We start from the raw sequence: 21,983 nt of genomic DNA, 5'->3' as shown, positions 1-21,983 counted from the left end.
AAAGAAAACAATGTCTCTCCCCTTCCAGAAAAATATAGTCAGAAGTTGGATGTGCCACTCTTAGGGTGGAGCATTGAGGAAGGATGCTGGTAGAAACAGCCAGAGAGGCAAAATGGACTTTCCAGTTACACTTCAGTGGATACTAGTCTAGAGACCCCTTCTAACTATCCACCAGGTCACAAAGACCAATAGAAAATCATTTATGAATGCTCAGTGCCTGCACTGCTGAGAGAACTTCCCCTGCAAATGCTAACTTGAGTAGATAAACAAAGAGGGGACGAACATCCCCAGTACGGAGTTTATATGGTTTGGCTCTGTGTCCCCACACAAATCCCATCTCAAATTGTAATCCCCAAGTGTGGAGGGAGGGACCTGGTGGGAGACAATTGAATCACAGAGACAATTTCCCCATTTTGTTCTCCTGATAGTGAAGGAGTTCTCACAAGATCTGATGGTTTAAAAGTGGCCGTTTCCACTGCACTCACGCTCTCTCTCTCCTGCCACCTTGTGAAGAAGATACTTGCTTCTCCTTCGCCTTCTGCCGTGATTGTGAGTTTCCTGAGGCCTCACCAGCCATGTGGAACTGTGAGTCAATTAACCCTTTTTTGTTTATAAATTGCCCAGTCTCAGGTAGTATCTTTATAGCAGTGTGAAAATGGACTAATACAAGAGATGACCCTGGAATTGATGAAATATTTATCAGAACACAATTGTTTAATCCAGAAGTTACTTGAATTGGCAAGTTAAAGTCTTTGTTGTTCTGTCATTGAAATGTATACACTTAAAGATGGTTAAGGTGTTACATGTATATTAGCAAAATTTAAAAAAATAAGTGTCTCTTGTTTCTTCACTTTCCTCTAACACCACTGCAGGTATAGGAAGTAAAGAAGGTTTTGAAGGTTTTTGGTTTTTTTTTTGCACATCTAATATATCTAAATCTAATCTTGAACACCTCCCCACCTACACACACACACACACACACACACACACACACACACACACTTTCTGTGAAAATTTATGACTTTCAGCCCTAGGATCCTTTTCAAACTTTCCTTTCTTTTAAGGATTCTCCTTTTCATAAGTGGCATTCCTCCAGGGTTTTGGGTTTTGGGTTTCAGATGTGATCTAAGACTGAATTTTGCGTCCCCTGAAGATCACATAATCATATTCAGTCACATCGCACTCATAAATATAAAATTACAAGCCCTGCGCATTAACTTGTCCTCCTCCAAATCTCAAAATCTATAGTACTTGAGGAAGTGAGAGCTTTGAGGAAGTCATGTGTTCTTATCATATTCCAAAGGGAATTTTGGGAGTGAGTCATTCCACCACTCTTTTAAAATAGTATTAGTAATATCCTCCTCAGTATTTCCTGCCCATCCCCTCTCTATCTCTAATGTAGGCTTGGAGCTGCTTTCCCAAACTCCTTAAAACAAGTCAAATGAAATGGAATATGAAACTAGCTTGGTCTGTGCCACTTATGAAGTATGTGACCCGTGACTGTTATTTAAGCTTTCTGATCTTTAGTGTCCTCCTTTATAAAATAAGGATAACTTGAATGTTCAGAGGTTTGTTGTTAGGATTAAATGAAATAATGAATGCAAACTGCTTACTCAATCTAAGTTGCTGTGATGAAAGTCTTCTTAAATTTAGCCCTTTCATTTGTTTCTTTCTTTCTTTTTATTTTTTGTTTTTTGTTTTCTTTGTTTTGTTGTGTTTTGTTGAGACAGGGTTTCACTCCATCCACTCGGGCTGGAGTGCAGTGGCTGATCTAGGCTCACTGCAACTTCCACCTCCTGGGATCAAGAGATTCTCCTATCTCAGCTTCCCCAGTAGCTGGGGCCACAGGTGCATGTGCCACCACGTCTGGCTCATTTTTAGTATTTTTGGTAGAGACAGGACTTCACCATGTTGCCCAGGCTGGTCTCAAATTCCTGAGCTCAAGCGATCCACTGGCCTCTGCCTCCCAAAGTGCTGGGATTACAGATGTGAGCCACAGGTGCCTGGCCTCTTGTTTTATGTTTTCCCCAACTCAGTTCAGTGAAGCTCCTCTCATTTCTACCTCTGTCTTATGGAACACTTGTGAATAAATTTCCCTGTGCTTTCAACATTTTCTTTTATTCATTTAACAAGCACCTACTATAGACCAGATATAATGCCAGCTTCTGGTGATCCAAAAATGAATAAGGAACAGATGGTTCAAGATGCCCTCAGAGTAGCAGAGAAGACAGATGCTATAGAAGCCCAGAGTGGGAGGCAAATGACTCTGTCCAGAGTGGGAGGAGGGTGAAAGAAGCCTTCTCGAAAGAGAAAACATTTGAGTTGCACAAGAGAGGAGGGAGCAGGCTACTCGTGGTATGTCTCTTGGGCCTCTTCCTTATGAAGAGGATGCCAAGGTTTACCATGAACCTCTGGGCTTTAGTTTGAAACTCTGCTTTCTTCACATTGCCCTATTTTTCTGAAAACCCTCTACAATAGGATTGAGACACAGAAAGGATACATTTCTTGTCCTTGTGGGGAAATAAAGAGGAAAAATTGTAGTTGCTTTTTTTTTTTTTCTTTCTTTGAGACAGGGCCTCATTCTGTCACCCAGTCTGGAGTGTGGAGTGTAGTGGTGCAATCATGGCTCACTGCAGCCTTTCTACTTCTTCTTCATGCACATATTCTTTCATTCTTTATCCACTCCACAACCATTTATAGGGTACCAGTTTGGTACTAGGCACTGTGCTAGATGCTAGAGATACAGAGATAAAAGAAACTTAGTCTAGCGAGAGACACAAACAAGAAAATCAAACATTACTCTACATTTATGAGAACTCTAACAGAAGAATATTAGAATATTCAGGGGGCTGGGGAGCAATGTTAGGGTGACCAACCATCCCAGTTTACCTGGTACTGTCTCCAATTTAGCACTGAAAAATCCCACATCCTGGAAAACTCCTTAGTTCTGCACAAATTGGGACAATTGGTCATCACAGCTCTGGGACACAGAGCAGGCTCTCCTAATGCAGCCTGGCATGGGGGCAAGAGTATAATCATGTTAGAAATGATTCCCAGCATAAATTTAATAAAATACTGATGGATGAAGACATTAGAAACATTCATCAAGTGAATGCATTTAGCACATGTGAACTAGATTACATTGGTTGATGGGGAAAATCCTAGTAATGTGCCCACAGTTCACGTGGAACGTTACTCCTAGAGCTGTATGAAGATTAAGTGATTGAAATATATTTGGGTGTCTGTTACCTGAAAAGGTATTTCTGACAAAGTCACTGCCTGCAAGGAGCTTATATTTCAATGAAGAATAAAGCTATATATACAAATTATTATGAAGTAAGTTATAGAACAACCTGAAAGCAATTCAGATAAAGGACAGTGGGATTCAGAGGATGTTATTATTCTGGCCTGGGAGCAGGGGTGTCTTAGAGGGTCCAGGAATGACTTCACGGAATAACAGTGTGGGAGAACAAAGGAGAATTACAGGAAGGATGAGAAAGAAGGTGCTCAGGTGGAGAAGCAAGAGCTCCTGCACAGAAGCAAAGCCAAAAAAACCCCTGGCACCTTGGGCTCTGGACAGAACTGTTGAAGTTGTGGGATGGAGTGACTCACTCCAAGCTTTCCTGACTTTTTCTCCCTGAAATTTTTTTTTTTTTTTAGACAGAGTCTCGCACTGTCACCCAGGCCGGAGTGCAGTGGTGCAATCTCGGCTCACTGCAACCTCTGCCTCCCAGATTCAAGTGATTTTCCTACTTCAGCCTCCCAAGTAGCTGGGATTACAGGCGCTGGCCTCACACTTGGCTAATTTTTTGTATTTTTAGTAGAGACGGAGTTTCACTATGTTGGCCAGTCTGGTCTTGAATGCCTGACCTCATGATACGCCTGCCTCACCCTCCCAAAGTGTTGAGATTACAGGCGTGAGCCACCTCACCAGGCCTCTCCCTCAAAACCCTACTTCCACAAAATATTTCCCAGGGACTCTGCAATAATGTGCCCATTTGGAGTTAGTCGGACTGTGGCTATACATTTTTTGTAATTAGAGTCAATATATCAATATTTTGTTTTCCAAAAGCTTTCTTCACAATGCTAACAGTTTAGTTGAGCAGGATGTAGACACTTCAGTGACTACTCCAATGTGCTTATTCACCACAGAGTTCATTTTTCAAGCTGAAACTGAATGATAATTGATAGCGTTGGGGCTCAGAACACAATACTCCAAAGTATGGTGCTTTGGCATGCTGAGCACATAAAACTAAAGGAGATTGCAAGGCTTCAGAAATAGCCTCAGAAGCAAAGCCTCTCTCTGACTGTCTCCCACCCTACTTTCTCTTGTCCTTTTCTCTCCCCTGAAGCGAGTCATAGAAACCAGAATTCTTCTTCTTCAAGGTGAGTCATAAAAACTAGAACCCTTCTCCCTCAAAGCAAGCCATAACACCTAGAAAGGTTACTGTCTCCCTTCTCTTTCCTTCCTTGAAGATCCTCATTTCAGAAGGGGTCCTGCCCTGTTGGCAGGGAGGAAATTTTACTACACAGTGAGGCCAAGATGAAGCTGGACAGGCCTTGCTGAGCTTTCCATCTTCATCTGTTACCATTGGGTTATACCCCTTTGTCCAGTTACCTATATATGTAGCTGTTCATTCTTCATAGAACCTAAGCATAAAAACAGACAGTTTCCCCTATGTCTTTGGGTCTTCATTTCTGAAGGCTCTTGTGTCATGTAAAACTTGGATTTTAAAAATGTGTTATGCTTTTCTCTTGTTAACCTGCCTTTTTGTTAGGAGTATCAAGTGTTGGCCGTGACCTTTATGATGAGCGAGGAAAGTATCACACCTTTCCACTCCTACAATAGCAAAATTCAAATTTCAGGATTTCGTTTTTCCATTGCTGGTGCCTCCCAGTCTCTCATTCTGAACTCCCATAAATTCACTCACACTGTTCATCCTTGTTTCTCTCTCTGCTCCCCTCCTCCAGCTCTTGGGACTATAACATGCAGTGTTCATGTCTCATTTCTCAGCAAAATTATGAAGTGTGTTGAATGAATTCACATTAATAATCTTTTAGCTAACAACACTTGGAAGAGTCTACAGATCATTTACCAAGGAAACTAAATTATTTCAAATACTTGTGTCAAAATAAATGAACCAAGCCTTCTCTGATGTAGTAGCTTAACATTTTATTGTGGGTGTAAACACAACTCCCTAATCTCCAAAATTCAGCAATCCTTATTGTTCTTTCTTCATTAGTGAGAGTAAAAAATGTTCTGCTGTAGATTTCCCCATAACTTGTAGTGGTAGAATAAGGCATTTCTTTTCTAAGTAATTCAAACTAATATGAAACTCTTTTCTAACACAAAAGTGTCTTTAGAACACCTTGGAATTATTGCAAACGATAAGTAGAATTTATTAACGTTATGAATCAAAGAGAAATGTTGTGTGTTTTTGTTGTCCTTAAAATTTAGAGGTGAATCTTTTCTCTTTTTTTTTGGGGGGGGTGCTTAATAATGACTCTGTTTTTTCTCTCTCCTAGTAGGTTATCTTCCAAGGTATTCCCAGCTGCTGAGAGTCACAAATTCTGTCTGCAAAGCAGGGTGACCTTTTCAGAGAGGAGCCAATGTTTGTAAGTTAAAATACAGAGGAAGGGAGAACGTTTACTGAATGACTGTGTGCTGGAAGAGGAGAGCTCATTTAACCAGCCCTCTTCCACTTCACTCATCCCCAACCCCACCCCTACCCACATATTCCAACTCCTGCATCTCTCCATTCCTCCCTAACCTTACGGGACAAGCAGGACCGCCAGCTATAGGACTGCCAGCTACAGGGATGTGGTAGTCCACTCGGGCTCTTTGAAGTCTTTAAAATTCTCCCGCGGTGTCTGCTTCTTTCCTGGGGGCAGGAAGCAGCATATGGCACCTCAGATCCATGGAACACGGCCCCCCACTCCTGCGAAGCAGAGTCAAGGAGCAGCTGACCTGACTTGCAAGGCAGGCTAGCTGGGTTACCCCTGCCCACTGCCAGTCACACAGATGAAACATTTTGTCCGGATATGACCAGATGTCCTCAATTCCCCAGGCTTGAACACACTTACCCTTGCTTTTCCAAATTGCTTTGCATGCCTTACCCACCCCCTCATCCCCTCCATTCTTAGCTCAAAAAAAAAAAAAAAAAAAAAAGATGCTGCAGTTATCATCCATCTTCTGACTTTTTATCATAGCTTTGCATACTCTTTTCAAATAGTCTTTTGTTTTCTCCCTCTTCTTTCTAACCTCACAATTTTGCTTTTTGGAGACCAATCAAAGATTTCTATGTGTGACTTCAAAGAAATATTACAAGACAAACCCTCTCCTGGTACAAGAGCTACAGAATTATTTGCATATATAATCTCTTCTTGTGCCTCCTGCTAGCATGGGCCTTTTTGTCTTCAATCCTCATGGTGTAACAAAAGAATAAATTATGGTACTACTGATAGAACATTAAACTGACAGTCTTCTGAGGCACCGGCAGTTTAATGGAAACCAAAGAAAATTCAAGATGATACATTTTATTGTAAATGTATTTCTTTTTCCTGTCTTCTCTTTCACATATTATCAGTTTTCTTGCCTTCTTGTTATTCAGTTTCCTATCTGTCAAATAGCAAACCCAAAGCTGCCTTTGAGCCAATCTCCTGTCAATGGAACTGTACTTGCTGATAGAGGATTAAGGTATTGGCAAATCTGTTACAAGGTGTTTAGGTTTATAATTAAAGATTTAGTTAAATTAATAAACAGCAGCAATTTCATGAAGACTAAAAGGATTGCCTTACCTGATATTTTGCCTCCTTCCTGACTACTTTGGGAAGATGTGAAAAGTGAAAATGAAGGTGTTTATATAGTGCCATCTAGCGACAGATACCTAAAAAAGCTCTGCATCATTTAGTGATTGCACTTAACCACAGAAAACAAAATCTTGCTACTGGGGTCTGCTTTGGAATCTCTAGGTTTAATTCTAGTTTTTGTTTTTTTGGGGTTTTTTTGTTTAACCTTCTATGGGGATAATTCAATCCTGGGGTCTCTTTGTTTTTGTTGAAAGTTTTAAGCTTAAATCTGCTTTGTGGAGAGCCAAAAACGATGAAAACTCAGTATCCAGAGGAATTGCTGCATTGGTATTTTTACTTTGAACTTTTTCTTGCTATCCCAGTTCTGTCTGTCACACTAAAATAAAACATTGATTCCTCTAGGTATAGGAAAATGTTAATAATCTAAGAAAATGGAAATGATCACGTCATCTCAACCATAATACTGCTCCCATCTTCCAAGTCTTCTCACTCAAATTTATCTTTCTCAAATTTTAAATATATGGACATGAAAAAACAAAGATGTCTTCAATTATGCATATTAAAAATATACATCTATGAGAACAATAACCATAGTTTTAGAAGTTGGCCCACTGTTAGCAAAGTTCAGAATGAATAAACAACCCCTACATATATGGAAAGAAACAAAAATTTACAAAACCATCGCTAAATCAGAAACTGCTGTCTAACTTAAATGAGTCATGTTTCCCAGAATCAGCTTGTCCTTTTAAAGGCTGATCTCTAACTTGAGACTGGCTTTGCTCTGACTGTGAGATACTTCCAAGATCAGGTCTCCATTCTGATCCCACTCACCGGCTGCTCTATTTCCAAAGCACTTCTGTCTTCCCTAGGGGGCTCTCCTCCTGTACAGGCACTGACAAGCTGATCAAACCTGCATGTGTCAATCATTGCCTGCTTCCCAGCTGGTGACAGAGATAGATTCCTACCAAATTTACTCAGAGGACTTGACTTTCTCAGGACCTCTTCCTGTTGTGCATTGTCATGATCTTGCAGCTAAACTAATAGATGTGAAAGTGAACTGAAATGTAAAACATGCTGGGTAAGTCTAAAATGCTTTGAATGATAGGAGGTAATTAAATGAATGACTTTCAAACCTCACCTGATGTCTGCTGAGATATCATATACCTGCTGATTCAAGGGTCAAATCTCTGATTTCCCAATACCACCCATCACTTGGAAGATTCCCTTCAATACATTGATCTTCTCATGGTTGCCTGATGCTTAGTTATGAAAGGGTTTCTTTGGTCTTGATCTTTTCACCATTAAGATAGGAAAGGCTGGGCATGGTGGCTCACGCCTGTAATTCCAGCACTTTGGGAGGCCGAGGCAGGTGAATCACTTGAGGTCAGGAGTTTGAGGCCAGCCTGGCCAACATGGTGAAACCCCCGTCTCTACTAAAAGCACAAAAAGTTAGCCGGATGTGGTGGTAGGCACCTGTAGTCCCAGCTACTCCAGAGGCTGAGGCCCAAGAATAGAACTCAGGAGGCAGAGGTTGCAGTGAGCTGAGATTGCAAGATTTGGTTTCAAAAAAAAAAAAAAAGAAAAGAAAAAAAGAAACAAAAATAAACACTTTTTCAGGATGGTAGATTTTAGGACACTATACTTTCACCGTGTTAATAAGAATAAGAGTAACTGAGTGAGATGTACCTGCCTAAAGCAGTTTTAGTTAAAAAGGACTTAAAACTTTTTTTTTTTTTTTTTTTTTTGAGCTAGAGTCTTGTTCTGTCGCCCAGGCTGGAGTTCAGTGGCACCATCTCGGCTCACTGCAATTGCCACCTCCCGATTTCAAGTGATTCTCCTGCCTCACCCTCCTGAGTAGCTGGGATTACAGGTGCCCACCACTACACCTGGCGAATTTTTGTATGCTTAGTAGAGATGGAGTTTCACCGTGTTGGTCAGGCTGGTCTCGAACTCCCGACCTTGTGATCTACCCTCCTCGGCCTCCCAAAGTGTTGGGATTACAGGTGTGAGCCACTGCGCCTGGCCAACACCTCTGATCTTAATTTCAGCTAAATTACTACAGAATTTTCTTTAAGAAACGAGATAGTGATCTCCTAATCTGTATGTTTCAGTACTCTCCCCTCATCCCCAATTCAAAGGCTCCTATTTTATTGACGGCATTAGCAGTGATTTAATAATTGGTAGTTACAATTGGCATGCAGTGAAGTTTAAGCAGTTGTTGGGATCTTTGTTGATTAAAGAGTTTTAAATTAAATACTAGTTTAGTACTTGATGTTATCTGAAAGGGCCAATCTTCCACAGCAGGAATTTTTGTGGAAGAATGCCAAGCAATGCTCACTTTATGTCTCACTTCCAATGCTCTCTAGGGGTGCCAAGTTTATTGTGGGTTAGAAACTGAACAGGATTAAGTGGCTCATTTCTAAAATGTAATCATTGAATTTTCATATAATTTTATGAAGGCAATTTAATTATTTTATAATTACCTAACTAGAACATAATATGATATAAAGTCGTGATGAATACACTCTCTTGTAACTTTAAGTATGGCAAAAAAAAAAAAAAAAAAAAAAAAAAACCTTAATCAAATCAAATACAGAGATTCAGTTAAAGTAATACATAATCTGTTTTGGCATCTCTCTTTTTCCTTCCTTTCTGAGTAGGTATTAACCCAGAGTTTTCCTGGGAATATGGTGTTTTTAATAAAGCCTTCCTTTTATTTATTCTGGCTTTCTAGTAGCCTGTAAGACACTATTTTGCGTTGCTCTTAAGTGGCATGAGACCCAACAGTAAGACAGGAGAGTAGCTGTACGTGAGAGGAACCTCCTCTTGGAATCTGTCCACTGATGTCTGGCCTCTGCTCTTGTCAATGTCATGCAGATAGAGCAGGCATAAATGTTGGAGGTTGGGCTTTATTCTCTGCCCCACTTAGAAACAAACAAGCAAATATGTCTGTGATGCCCAAAACCTATTTATGGAATCTAGATTGCTTATTAAAGTTTCATTCGTTTTATGGACATAATTAAGAGACCAAAGGACATTCCATCTTATAAGATAAACTCAAATGCTGCCGAGAGCTCTAAGAGACTAATGACCTCTCATATTAGAGTTCTCCTTATTTTTAAAGAATTTTTTTATGCTTCAGGTACTAAAGAGAAGGTAACTAATAGGGATGAACATAAACAGATATTTGTATTTTATCATCTAGAATTCAGGTCTATAGAAGCAATAAACCTATGTGTTCAAACATAGGGGCAGAATAATTCCTGCGTGTTAGGGACAGGGGTGAGAGGTACATTGACAGGAACTGAGAAGGACAGATATTATGGGTTCCACCAGGAAAGAGACCTGAGCCTGCTTGGACATCACACCTCTACAAGGAGAAAACTCAGTGTGGAAATGTTAGTGCTGCTGACAAACTGGGCACCAGAGCTGTGGTATGGGGAATCTAATTGAACTGTCTGAGCTGAACATAGATAGTGGGGAGAAACTAGACTGCTAGCAGACAGTGGTCTGAGGGAAGATGTATGTAAAGGCTTGAATACGAGCTGGACCAGAAGAGTCCATAAACTTATGTAGTGTCAATGGCAGAACAGCAGAGGACTAGCAGTGACAAATGGGTCACATGACATCAAAGAAAAATGCAGCAGCTGCAACTGTAGACTAAAACATCAAAGATGTTCTCTACTCAGAATGTGGCCACCCTCGGCCGGGCGCGGTGGCTCAAGCCTGTAATCCCAGCACTTTGGGAGGCCGAGGCGGGTGGATCACGAGGTCAGGAGATCGAGACCATCCTGGCTAACATGGTGAAACCCCGTCTCTACTAAAAATACAAAAAACTAGCCGGGCGTGGTGGCGGGCGCCTGTAGTCCCAGCTACTCGGAGGCTGAGGCAGGAGAATGGCGTGAACCTGAGAGGCGGAGCTTGCAGTGAGCCGAGATCGCGCCACTGCACTCCAGCCTGGGTGACACAGCGAGAGACTCTGTCTCAAAAAAAAAAAAAAAAAAGAATGTGGCCACCCTCAGCAGTGAGGGTCCTGGCACAGTGGAAGAGGTATTTGAATGATAATTAAGACTTATGCCCTAATGGGATATGTAAAAATAAACAGAGAAGTATATAGATAGATCTATACATACATATATTTATCTTTTTATATTTACATATAAAGATATTTATACATATAAAATACTTAGTTATAGAAAATTTAAAATATGGCCAGGCACAGTGGCTCACATCTGTAATCCCAGCACGTTGGGAGGCCGAGGCAGGTGGATCACCTGAGGTCAGAAGTTTAAGACCAGCCTGGTCAACGTGATGAAACTCTGTCTCTACTAAAAATACAAAAATTAGCCAGGCATGGTGGCATATGCCTGTAATCCCAGCTACTAGGGAGGCTGAGGAAAGAGAATCACTTGAACCCAGGAGGTGGAAGTTGCAGTGAGCCGAGATTGTGCCACTGCACTCCAGCTTGTGCAACAGAGTAAGACTCTGTCTCAAAAAAAAAAAAAAAAGAAAGAAAGAAAGAAAGAAAAGAAAAAAAGAAAAAGAAAAAGAAAAAAGGAGTTCCAGACCAGCCTGGCCAGCATCGTGAAACCCCATCTCTACAAAAGATACAAAAATTAGCCAAGCGTGGTGGCATGCACCTGTGATCCCAACTATTCAGGAGGCTGAAGGAAAAGAATCCCTTGAACCCAGGAGGCAGAGGTTGCAGTAAGTCAAGATTGCGCCACTGCACTCCAGCCTGGGCAACAGAGTGAGACTCCATCTCAAAAAGAAAAGAAAAGAAAAGAATAAGAAAATATAAAATATTTATACATTCTACATTTAATATGTATTTTTCAAGTAAAGGCTTTATTTTCATATAGAACCAAGGACTACAGAACAGCCTCCAGATTCAAAACTTCTGTTTCAGTAATCCTTGGTTTGCATATGAGGTAGGAAAAATTCTAGGAGTGCTAGATTTTTACAAGAAAAATTCTTAATATCATCCTTTACTTCTACCTTCATAATCCCATGCATACAATATACAGTTTTAGGTCTGTATTAAGCTGTTCAAAGAGGACGGGCTCAGTGGTTCATGTCTGTAATTCCAGCACTTCGGGAGGCTGAGGCAGGTGGATCACCTAAGGTCAGGAGTTCAAGACCAGCCTGACCAACATGGTGAAACCCCTTCTCTAATAAAAATATAAAAATTAGCCAGGCTTGGTGGCGTATGCCTATAATCCCAGCTACTCAGGAGGCTGAGGCAGGAGAATTGCTTAAATCCAGGAGGCAGAGGTTGCAGTGAGCCCAGATCATAACGCTGCACTCCAGCCTGGCCCACAGAGCCAGACTGCATTTCAAAAAGTAAATTAATTTAAAAAATAAAAAATAAATAAGGCTGGGCACAGTGGCTTATGCCTGTAATCCCAGTACTTTGGGAGGCCAAGGTGGGGGGATCACCTGAGGTCAGGGGTTCAAGACCAGCCTGGCCAACATGGTGAAACCTTGTCTCTACTAAAAATACAAAAATTAGCCAGGCATTGTGGCGGGCGCCTATAATCCCAGCTACTCGGGAGGTTCGGGCAGGAGAATCACTTGAACCTGGGAGGTGGAGGTTGCGGTGAGCCAAGATCGTGCCACTACGTTCCAGTCTGGGTGACAGAGTAAGACTCCATCTCAAAAAATAAAATAAAACAAAATAATTAAAGTGGTCAAAGAAAGGGAAAAATGAAAAAGGTATATTAATAAAGAGTTACTCAAAATTATATGTAGATGAAATGTGTTAGTCTTAAAACATAATTTTTGGCTAGGCACGGTGGCTTACACCTGTAATTCCAACACTTTGGGAGGCCTGGGTGGGTGGCTCACAAGGTCAGGAGCTCTAGACAATCTTGGCCAAGATGGTGAAACCCCGTCTCTACTAAAAACACAAAAATTAGCCAGGTGCGGTGGTGGGCGCCTGTAATCCTAGCTACTCAGGAGGCTGAGGCAGGAGAATCACTTGAACCCGGGAGGCAGAGGTTGCAGTGAGCCATGATCACGCCACTGCACTCTAGCCTAGGTGACAGAGCAAGACTCCGTCTCAAAAAAAAGAAAGAAAAGAGAATAATTTTAAAAGTAGGATACAATCATAACTTTTATACATACATAAAATTCACACATGTCAAATATTTTATATAGTTTTTAATTAATGAGGTAAGCAGTAACATGCTACAATTGATTCATAGGAAAATTAAAAATATCTCATATATAATAAGCAATGAGGAAACAAATGTATAAACAAATGCAAAAGGCGTTGATGTGGGGCAGCCAATAGTGAAGGTGGCTACATGGGTCGCCATGGGGACAGGGCTGTTTCTGGGGAGGCTATGAGGGGGTAACAGGTGCATGACAGTGGGAGTTACTCTCAGCACAAGCATGTACAGCAAAGGTAAGAGTAACAGCAGCATTAACCCATGTGACAGCCACACCTTGTTGAAGTTAGCACTTTACATGTATGAATATCTGCTCCATGTAGGAGTTCAGAAATCACCCCGAACATTTTTATCAGAGATAAGATGGGGGAAAAAATCACACTGGGAGAACCACCAGGATTTTTACATTCCTGGTGTTGTGTATTTTGGGATCTCTACTCTGCAGCTCCAGAGACAAGGGAAACATGTGAACGCTCAAATGAAACAAAAAACATCCATGATTATCCTTTTATGTCACCTCGGTACCCTGGAGGTCCAAGGTTCCCATTGAGGATACCTAAACAGGCACTTAGAAGTGTCCTAGGAAGTCAGCCATTACTCCCCTGTGGAATCCAACTTGACAACAAGGACATTTAAGTATGGGTGGGCCAATTCCTCCAAGAGGAATGGTGTCCAGAGGGCCACAGTCTGACCCTTGGTTGTCAGTACAGAATGATGAAGGAGAAATGAGATGCCCAGTGAATGCTTTAGGTGGCTCTGCAATGCCTAGAATGAACATGGGTCTGGAGGGTGGCAGATCTTGGCCAAACCCAACAAATGCCAATTCAGTACCATACTCCTCAACATCTCCTGGGCTCTCCAGGAGGTGAGGTCCACAGGAACACCCGTCATGTCTAGTCTAGCAGATTTAACCAACTCTGGAAATATGAATGAATGCAGTATGTCCTAGACCTAACAGACCTAATTTTCCAGTGGGACTGGGGTCAGATGGTCCCACGGATAGATTGGGAAGAATGGAGTCACATCACATGAATGGCCTCTATGCTCAGGAAATATGGACAGTATTTCTAAAAATTCTTCTGATAAAATGAGCCTGAGTAATCAACTGGGCTCAGGGATGATGGCAAAATTTGGGAAAAATTTTTAAATCCTTTTCAGAGAGTTACTCCCCTTTCATAACAGTGAGTGTGTGATTCATTACCAAGTCCCCTCATGTAAACCACAGTGAGCCAGCCCATCACAGAATTACCACAAAGGAAAATGATTCACCACAGCGTACATTTAAACAAAGGGATCAGTCTGGGTGCGGTGGCTCACACCTGTAATCCCAGCACTTTGGGAGGCCAAGGTGGGTGAATCACTTGAGGTCAGGAGTTTGATACCAGCCTGGCAAACATGGCAAAATCTCGTCTCTACTAAAAATATAAAAGTTAGCCAGGCGTTGTGGCACATGCCTGTAATGCCAGCTACTCGGGAGGCTGAGGCAGGAGAATCGCTTGAACCCAGGAGGCAGAGGTTGCAATGAGCACAGATCGCACCACTGCATTCCAGCCTGGGCAACAGAGCGAGAATCCATCTCACAAAAATAAAATAACATAAAAATTAAAAAAAAAAAAAAACACAAGGACTCTCAATCATACCAAACCAACCTTTTGATTTCTCGCCCTCTCCCCTGTTGTGTGAAGAAAGCAGGTCCAAACATAATTGGAAAAACTGTGCAAAGTGGCCTGGCCTGGTGGTTCCCCTCTGTAATCCCAGCAGTTTGAAAGGCTGAGGTGGGAGGATTACTTGAGCCCAGGAGTTCAGGACCAGCCTGGGCAAAAAAGTGAGACCCTGTCTAGTACCAGCTAGTCAGGAGGCTGAAGCATGAAAATCGCTTCAACTGGAAGGCAGAGATTGCAGTGAGCCAAGATCGCACCACTGCACTCCAGCCTTGGTGACAGAGTGAGACTCTGTCCCCGACCCCAAAAGAAAAGAAAAGAAAAAGTACAAAGTGGCATATTAAAGTTGCCCTAAACTGAACTGCAAATAATTATGTTTGTATGTATATGTGTGGGAAGAAGAATGTACTGTATCTATGTGTATTACATGGACATATGCACAAACATGCATTGACCCTCAGGACATTGTAAAATATTATTACCTAACATCTTAGGTAGAAATAAGTAGGGATATTTATTCCATCCTTGTATTCACGTTAACATTTCAATTACTAAAAGTTGCTTCTGCATCCTCCCTGAACTATTTTGTGCTATCTATATCCCTGTTTTATGCAAGTTCTTTTCCTCTTTCTTTCTTTTTCTTTTTTTCTTTCTTTCTTCCTTCTTTCTTTCTTTCTCTCTTTCTCTCTTTCTTTCTTTCTTTCCTTCTTTCTTCTTTCTTTCTTTCTTTTTTTGGCAGAGTCTCACTGTCCCCCAGGCTGAAGTGCAGTGGGACAATCTGGGCACACTGCAATCTGTGCCTCCTGAGTTCAAGTGATTCTCCTGCCTCAACCTCCCAAGTAGTTGGGACTACAGGCATGAGCCACCATGCCCAGCTGAGCTCTTAAGGTGAACTCAGGTGTTATGTTTTTGTAAGTGCCTGCAATCATGGACAGGAATAAAATCACTTATTTGAGAGTTTATATTAAATAAATAAATAAATACAAAACTTGCTTATTACAGGAATAGAAGTAAAGAAATCAGTTGTATTTCCACCTGACAAAATTAATTTGCATGTTTGTGAATAAAAGCTATTTGCACTGCTATTCGTTTTCTACAATTTGCAGAGTTGTAAAATATCTCAGAGACAATGAAAGGTGTAATGACCCCAGCTAAACCACCTAATTTTCTATCGAAGTCATCAGCAATCTTTTTGATGCATTTCAAAGTCTTTCATAATTTTAGCAATCATGGAAAAAATAGATTCCCTTCAGATGTTCCTATTTATCCCTCAGTTCTTTCACAAATAACTCCACTAGAAGCTTTCAATTAGCCAGGTGTGGTGGCAGGCGCCTTAATCCCAGCTACTCGGGAGTTTGAGGCAGGAGAATCCCTGAACCAGGGAGGCAGATGTTGCAGTGAGCCGAGGTCGCACCATTGCACTCTAGCCTGGGCAACAAGAGGGAAACTCCATCTCAAAAAAAAAAAAAAAAAAAAAAAGAAGCTTTCCCTGATCCTTTCAACTGATTGTAGTCTCTCTCTCTTTTTGTAGTTCCACAATCCTGTTGTCTCTTTTATAACAGTGTCTCACTTTACCATCAGTTATAGTTATGTATGTACCTTATTCTCCATACTAGATTTTAAATTGCTTTTCTTGAATCCTCTGCATTAACTGAGTGTCTACATATATAATATGCTCAATAGATATGTTTAATTGGATTTAATGTAATTCTTATATGCATTCAACTAGTCTTAATCAGCTTCGCTTATTATAGGTAGAGATAGCATCTTCCTGGAAAGTAAGATCTGAGGAGCAATCTTTATTTGAAACAGGTCTCAGTCAATTTAGGAAGCTTATTTTACCAAAGTTAAGAATATATGCCCATGACACAGCTTCAGGAAGTCCTGAGGACATGTGCCCAAGGTGGTCGGGGCACAGCTTGATTTTATACATTTTAGAGAGACACAAGACATCAATTAATATATATAAGATGTACCTTGGTTCTGTGTGGAAAGGCGGGACAACTCAACGCGGGGAGGAGGCTTCCGGGTCATAAGTAGGAAAGAGACAAAGGGTTGCATTCTTTTGAGTTGCTGATTAGCCTTTCCAATGGAGGCAATTAGATATGCACTTATCTCAGTGAGCAGAGAGATGACCCAGTTCTCTCTGTCCTTTCTCTACAAGGAAATTTCTTGTGAGAGAGGTATGTACCTTTTTCTCTTAGTAGCTGTCTTCTTTAGGAATAGAATGGAAGGCAGGTTTGCCCTAAGCAGTTCCTAGTTTGACTTTTGCCTTTGGCTTAGTGATTTGGGGAGAAGGGGGTGGGGTCCCAAAATTTATTTTCCTTTCACAGAATCATATTCCACAGCATTAATATAAATTGAAGAACTCCAGGCAATACTTGCTTTAGATCTGGTCTGTTTCCAAATCTCTCTCTCTTGAACTACTATGAGTGCCTGCAAACATTTCCAGTACTAGATTTAATAATGAATTTAGTGAATTAATGCATCATCACTAAAAGGTAATTACAGTGCCTCACTAGCCATTAGTTGCTATTAATAGATCAGTATGGAGTAGTTTACCTGTTTGATAGGTCTCAAAAGAATGGTAAAGAAAAGGAAGTGAGTTTTTTTCCTTTCTTTTAAATAGGAAATGAGGAAGTAGAACACTTGTAGTTGGGGATGTGTTGGGTCTACATTTAATAAAGATGAACGGAAGTCCTTCATGAAGGTCATCCTTACAAGAAGACGTTACTGGTATTTTCTCTAGTGCAATTAGAAGTTTAGAAAAAGATTTCCTTGAAAAGTGTCAGTAAAATATTTTGAAACCCTTTTAATGGATGCCTCTTATTTTTTTGAAATACAGTTTAGATCGTGATCATCAGCTAATATTTATGGGTTGGCATTACATTGAAATATTTATGTTGCTGGATGTGGAAACAGATTGAAGAAGTTTAAAACACTGTCTTTAAAACTGGCAATGATTGCTGTGGCACCCAGAGACAGTTGGCATCCTTGCATAAAAGACACTCAATGTCAATTATTTATGCACTAAATGGGTCTAAAATTCCAGATTAAATTGTCCACAGTTTTGATTCAATTAGCTTTTGATTCAGTGCCTATGTCTTTAATAACAAAGCTATTCCACGAAAAGTTGCGCCCTGGAAAAGTTTTATCTAGCTAAGATCCCCCTGAAGGGAGGATGTGAGTCACACTGTACTTACACTGGCAAATAAAACCATAGTGCCTGTCTGCTCCCTGTGGATTTTAATTTGCAGCAACAATAAACTTCAAGTAATGGGCCTTAGGTTAAGTGACTGAATATCAAATTCAAGTCACAACTGGAAGGTCTTGTCTTAAAAATGGTGAGGTAGATGTCATAGGCCAAATGGTCTCAGAGGCCTTGTAGAAATGCCTCCCCCTCACAGTGAGATAGCCTGATTTTTCCTCCACCCCAGATATTGTCATGTGGTCTTTTCACTTTAATTAGTTCTGTTGTTTGTTTGTTTTCAGACAGAGTCTTGCTCTGTTGACCAGGCTGGAGTGCAGTGGTACAATCTCAGTTCACTGCAACCTCCACACACTGGATTCAAGCGATTCTCATGCCTCAGCCTCCCGAGCAGCTGGGATTACAGGTGTCTACAACCATGCCTAGCTAATTTTTGTATTTTTAATACAGACAGAGTTGCACCATGTTGGCCAGGCTGGTCTCGAACTCCTGACCTCAAGTGATTCGCCCACCTTGGTCTCTCCAAATGCTGGGATTACAGGCGTAAGCCACCACGCCCAACCTCACTTTAATTAGTTCTTTCAATTCAGATTGCACCTTGCACTCACAGCTCTAGGGGGAAAGGCTAAGAATATAACGAAGACAAAATTTTAAGTTGTCAAGGCATGAATTTCCCATCGGTGTCTCTCCTTAGGGTATACTTTAATCTGTAAATGGTCAGGCTGCTTTTCCCCTTTTGGTTATTCATTAATGTATTCTTTCATTTTTACTTTATTTTACTTATTCATTTACATTCATTTATTCATTCCTAAGGAAACACTTATTGAAAACCTATGGTGTTTCTTAATGGATGTACTATTGGCATTTTGGGTGAGATAATTCTTTGTGCAGAGCTGTCCGGTATATTGCAAAACATTTATTATTTCTGGGCTTCACCCACAAAGCAGTCCTCAATCCCTAAGCATCCTAACTCCCAACCCCCACTTCCATTTCCGGGAATAGCAGAAGAATGTCTCACATCACAATTTATGTTCTCAAACATTGCAGGAGAAGAACTTTGAGTAGAGTCCGCTGCCAGAGAACATCGGGATGAATAACAAAATTCTAGACCTCAAGAAATTGATAACCTCATAACAAAAACAAATAAGTAAATACAGTGCAATGTGAGTATCACACACAAACTAGTGACTTCTGGGAATATTCTAGAAGGCTTCTCAATGCTTGAGTGAGAAATGCTTGAGGTTAAGTCTTTAAGAACAAGTAAAAGTTAGCTAGATGAAAATTTCTAGGCATCAGGAGAGGTCCAAAGGACATTCTAGAGTTCAGACAAATGTTTTGGAAGGGCTGCAAGCAAGTTCATCAAGGCTGGTGCATGGAACTGGAGTTAGGGAGGTGGTGGTGATTGTTAAGACTGCTGTGGCTGAGAAACTAGATCAAGGAGAATGTCACAGGCCAGGTTATTGTATCTGGACCTTATTCTTAGGAATATGGGGGCGATGAGTGACATAATCAGATCTGAGTTTTGAAAAGATCACTTTAGCAAGGAGTCTGGGAATCAATTGGAGAAAATAAGACTAGTGACAGGGAAAACCATTTGGAGGATGCTGGAATAATTCAAAGAGAAATGAAGGATACTTCAATGGATTTAAATGGATACTGCGACAAATACAGTGAGGACTGCAAACGCCCTCTAGCCAAAGACCACCGGGAATACACCTTTGGTTGAACAAGTTGGTTTTATTACTGTTGTAAATGGGAAAAACTCTTATCATGGGGAACTGAGAGGCATTTCAGTTAGAAGATGTTAGAACCTATTTAAAGGGTTTGACCTTCCATTGGATAATTTTGGGGACAGTCTGAGGAAACAGAGTTACTCACTATCAAAAAGTGAAGGCAATTCTATGATTTAGTATTTCAATAAATCTTATCTATAGAAAAGGGAGACTAAAGGAAGGATTATTAAAGAAGTACCAGTCACTTACTTAGCTGGGAGAGAAGGTTGTTCAATGTTTTGTGGGTTGCACAGTGATCTTATTTTTGTCTCACTTTAACATGGTTTACATTGTATATAGAATGCAAGGGCTTGGCTGTGAGGTGAAGTAAACAGGATAGCAGTTAAATGGCATTGGTGACCAGGCACAGTGGCTCATGCCTGTAATCCCAGCATTTTGGGAGGCCGAGGCGGATGGATCAGCTGAGGTCAAAAGTTGGAGATCATCCCGGCCAACATTGTGAAACCTCATCTCTACTAAAAATACAAAAATCAACCGGGCATGCGGGCACACATCTGTAATCCTAGCTACTGAGGAGGCTGAGGTAGGAGAATCACTTAAACCTGGGAAGCAGAGGTTGCAGAGAGCTGAGATCACGCCACTGCACTCTAGCCTGGACAACAGAGCAAGACTCTGTCTCAAAAAAAAAAAAAAAAAAAGGCATTGGTTTTAGTGACCTTTATTTTTCATTTTTATGAAGAGAAATGCTTGATCGAGTTAATAAACTGAGGAAAAATACCTTGCAGAGAGTGAAAAGTGAGTGAGGGAAGAGTAATTAGTGTAATAATGCTGCAGACAATGGAGATCATAAACTTTCATTGGTGAATTCTACAGAGTTATTTGATTTCTTCTATTAACACCTACCAGCCAAGCTAAATAAAAATGGAGGGCATGTGTTAATTATATCTATTTCCTCCTTACCAGTAGTTACCAGTAGCTAATTTCCATTTGAAGATCCATGTGATTCTAGGGAAATTGATTCAATTTCCAGCTTTAATGTGAGACACAGAACCGAGTTTAAGCTTATCAGTTTATCCCATTTACCTGGCCTAAGGAATCAGGAAAATGGTGGGCCCATGACTTAGGGTTTTTACTGTGAATACTGGGTCACATTTTTGCTTTTCCTTTCTGGAAATGAAAGCAAAAGGATTGGGTAGCAGGCCTCTTAGGATAGTCAGGGCTTGACCTGAGAATGAAGCCAAGCCTGAAAAAAGCAGAGTGAAAAGACAAAAAGAAACTTTCTTTTACATCATTTGAGCTGCAAGATCAAGCTTCATTTGAAGCCAGTTTTACCTTTGGACTTTCCAGTTCAAATATGCTTTATTATTTAAGCAAGTGTAAGTTCCATTGCTTGTAACCTTGTCCCTTCCTTCCTTCCTTCCTTCCTTCCTTCCTTCCTTCCTTCCTTCTTTCCTTCCTTCCTTCCTTCCTTCCTTCCTTCCTTCTTGCTTGTGTGCTTGCTTGCTTGTAACCTTGTCCCTCCCTCCCTCCCTCTCTCCCTTCTTTCTTTCTTTCCCTTCCTCTCTCTCTCTTCCCTTCTTTCTCTTTCTTTCTCTCTCTCTCTTTCGCTTCCTTCTTTTCCTTCCTTTCCTTCCTTCCTTCCTTCTTTCAACTTTCACTCTTGTTGCCCAGGCTGGAGTACAGTGGCATGATCACAGCTCACTGCAACCTCCACCTCCCGGGTTAAAGCAATTCTCCCACCTCAGCCTCCCAAGTAGCTGGGATTACAGGCGCCCACCACCATCCCCAGCTAATTTGTTGTATTTTTAATAGAGATGGGGTTTCGCCATGTTGGTCAGGATGGTCACGAACTCCTGATCTCAAGTGATCCACCCGTCTTGGCCTCCCAAAGTGCCAGGATTACAGGTGTGAGCCACCGCACCCAGTCTTGCTTGTAACCTTGTGTCTAGACTAACAAACGTAAGGAGAGAAGAAGGCTGACTTTAAGGTTGATCCAGGGTTATGGTTGAGGTGGGCATGTACAACAAGAAGAACGAGGTGTGCCAAGTGTGTTGGCAAAAGAATGGTTAAAATAATAGTGATCGACTCAATAGGCAAGAAAGTACCTGGCCTACTTCTACTAAAATTGTCCTTTTCTCTATACCTTCTTAGGGTCTATGTCTGTATTTTCCATGCTATTCTCTAATCTAATTAAATTAATATACAAATTAATTTTTTCATAAGCATGATACTGTGCTAAATTTTGTGAGAATACAAGTCTAATTTGTGTTTCTAATACTTGTACTATATAATTAGGGGGTTATGAGAGTGCACACACACACACGCACATGCACAAACACACACACACACACACACCATTTACCTATTAACTTACTAAACACTTAAAAGCAAGACAAGG

The 21,983-nt window shown here is 40.9% G+C and overlaps 1 pseudogene; it reads left to right on the top strand.

The window, feature by feature from the left end:
* The first annotated feature begins 13,206 nt into the window (after positions 1 to 13,206).
* LOC112623583 lies at positions 13,207 to 14,176 on the top strand (annotated as a pseudogene).
* The last annotated feature ends 7,807 nt before the right edge of the window (positions 14,177 to 21,983 follow it).

Source organism: Theropithecus gelada, chromosome 4 (assembly GCF_003255815.1).
Source record: "Theropithecus gelada isolate Dixy chromosome 4, Tgel_1.0, whole genome shotgun sequence".
NCBI classification, from domain to species: domain Eukaryota; kingdom Metazoa; phylum Chordata; class Mammalia; order Primates; family Cercopithecidae; genus Theropithecus; species Theropithecus gelada.
This window is presented reverse-complemented; position numbering and strand designations above follow the sequence as displayed.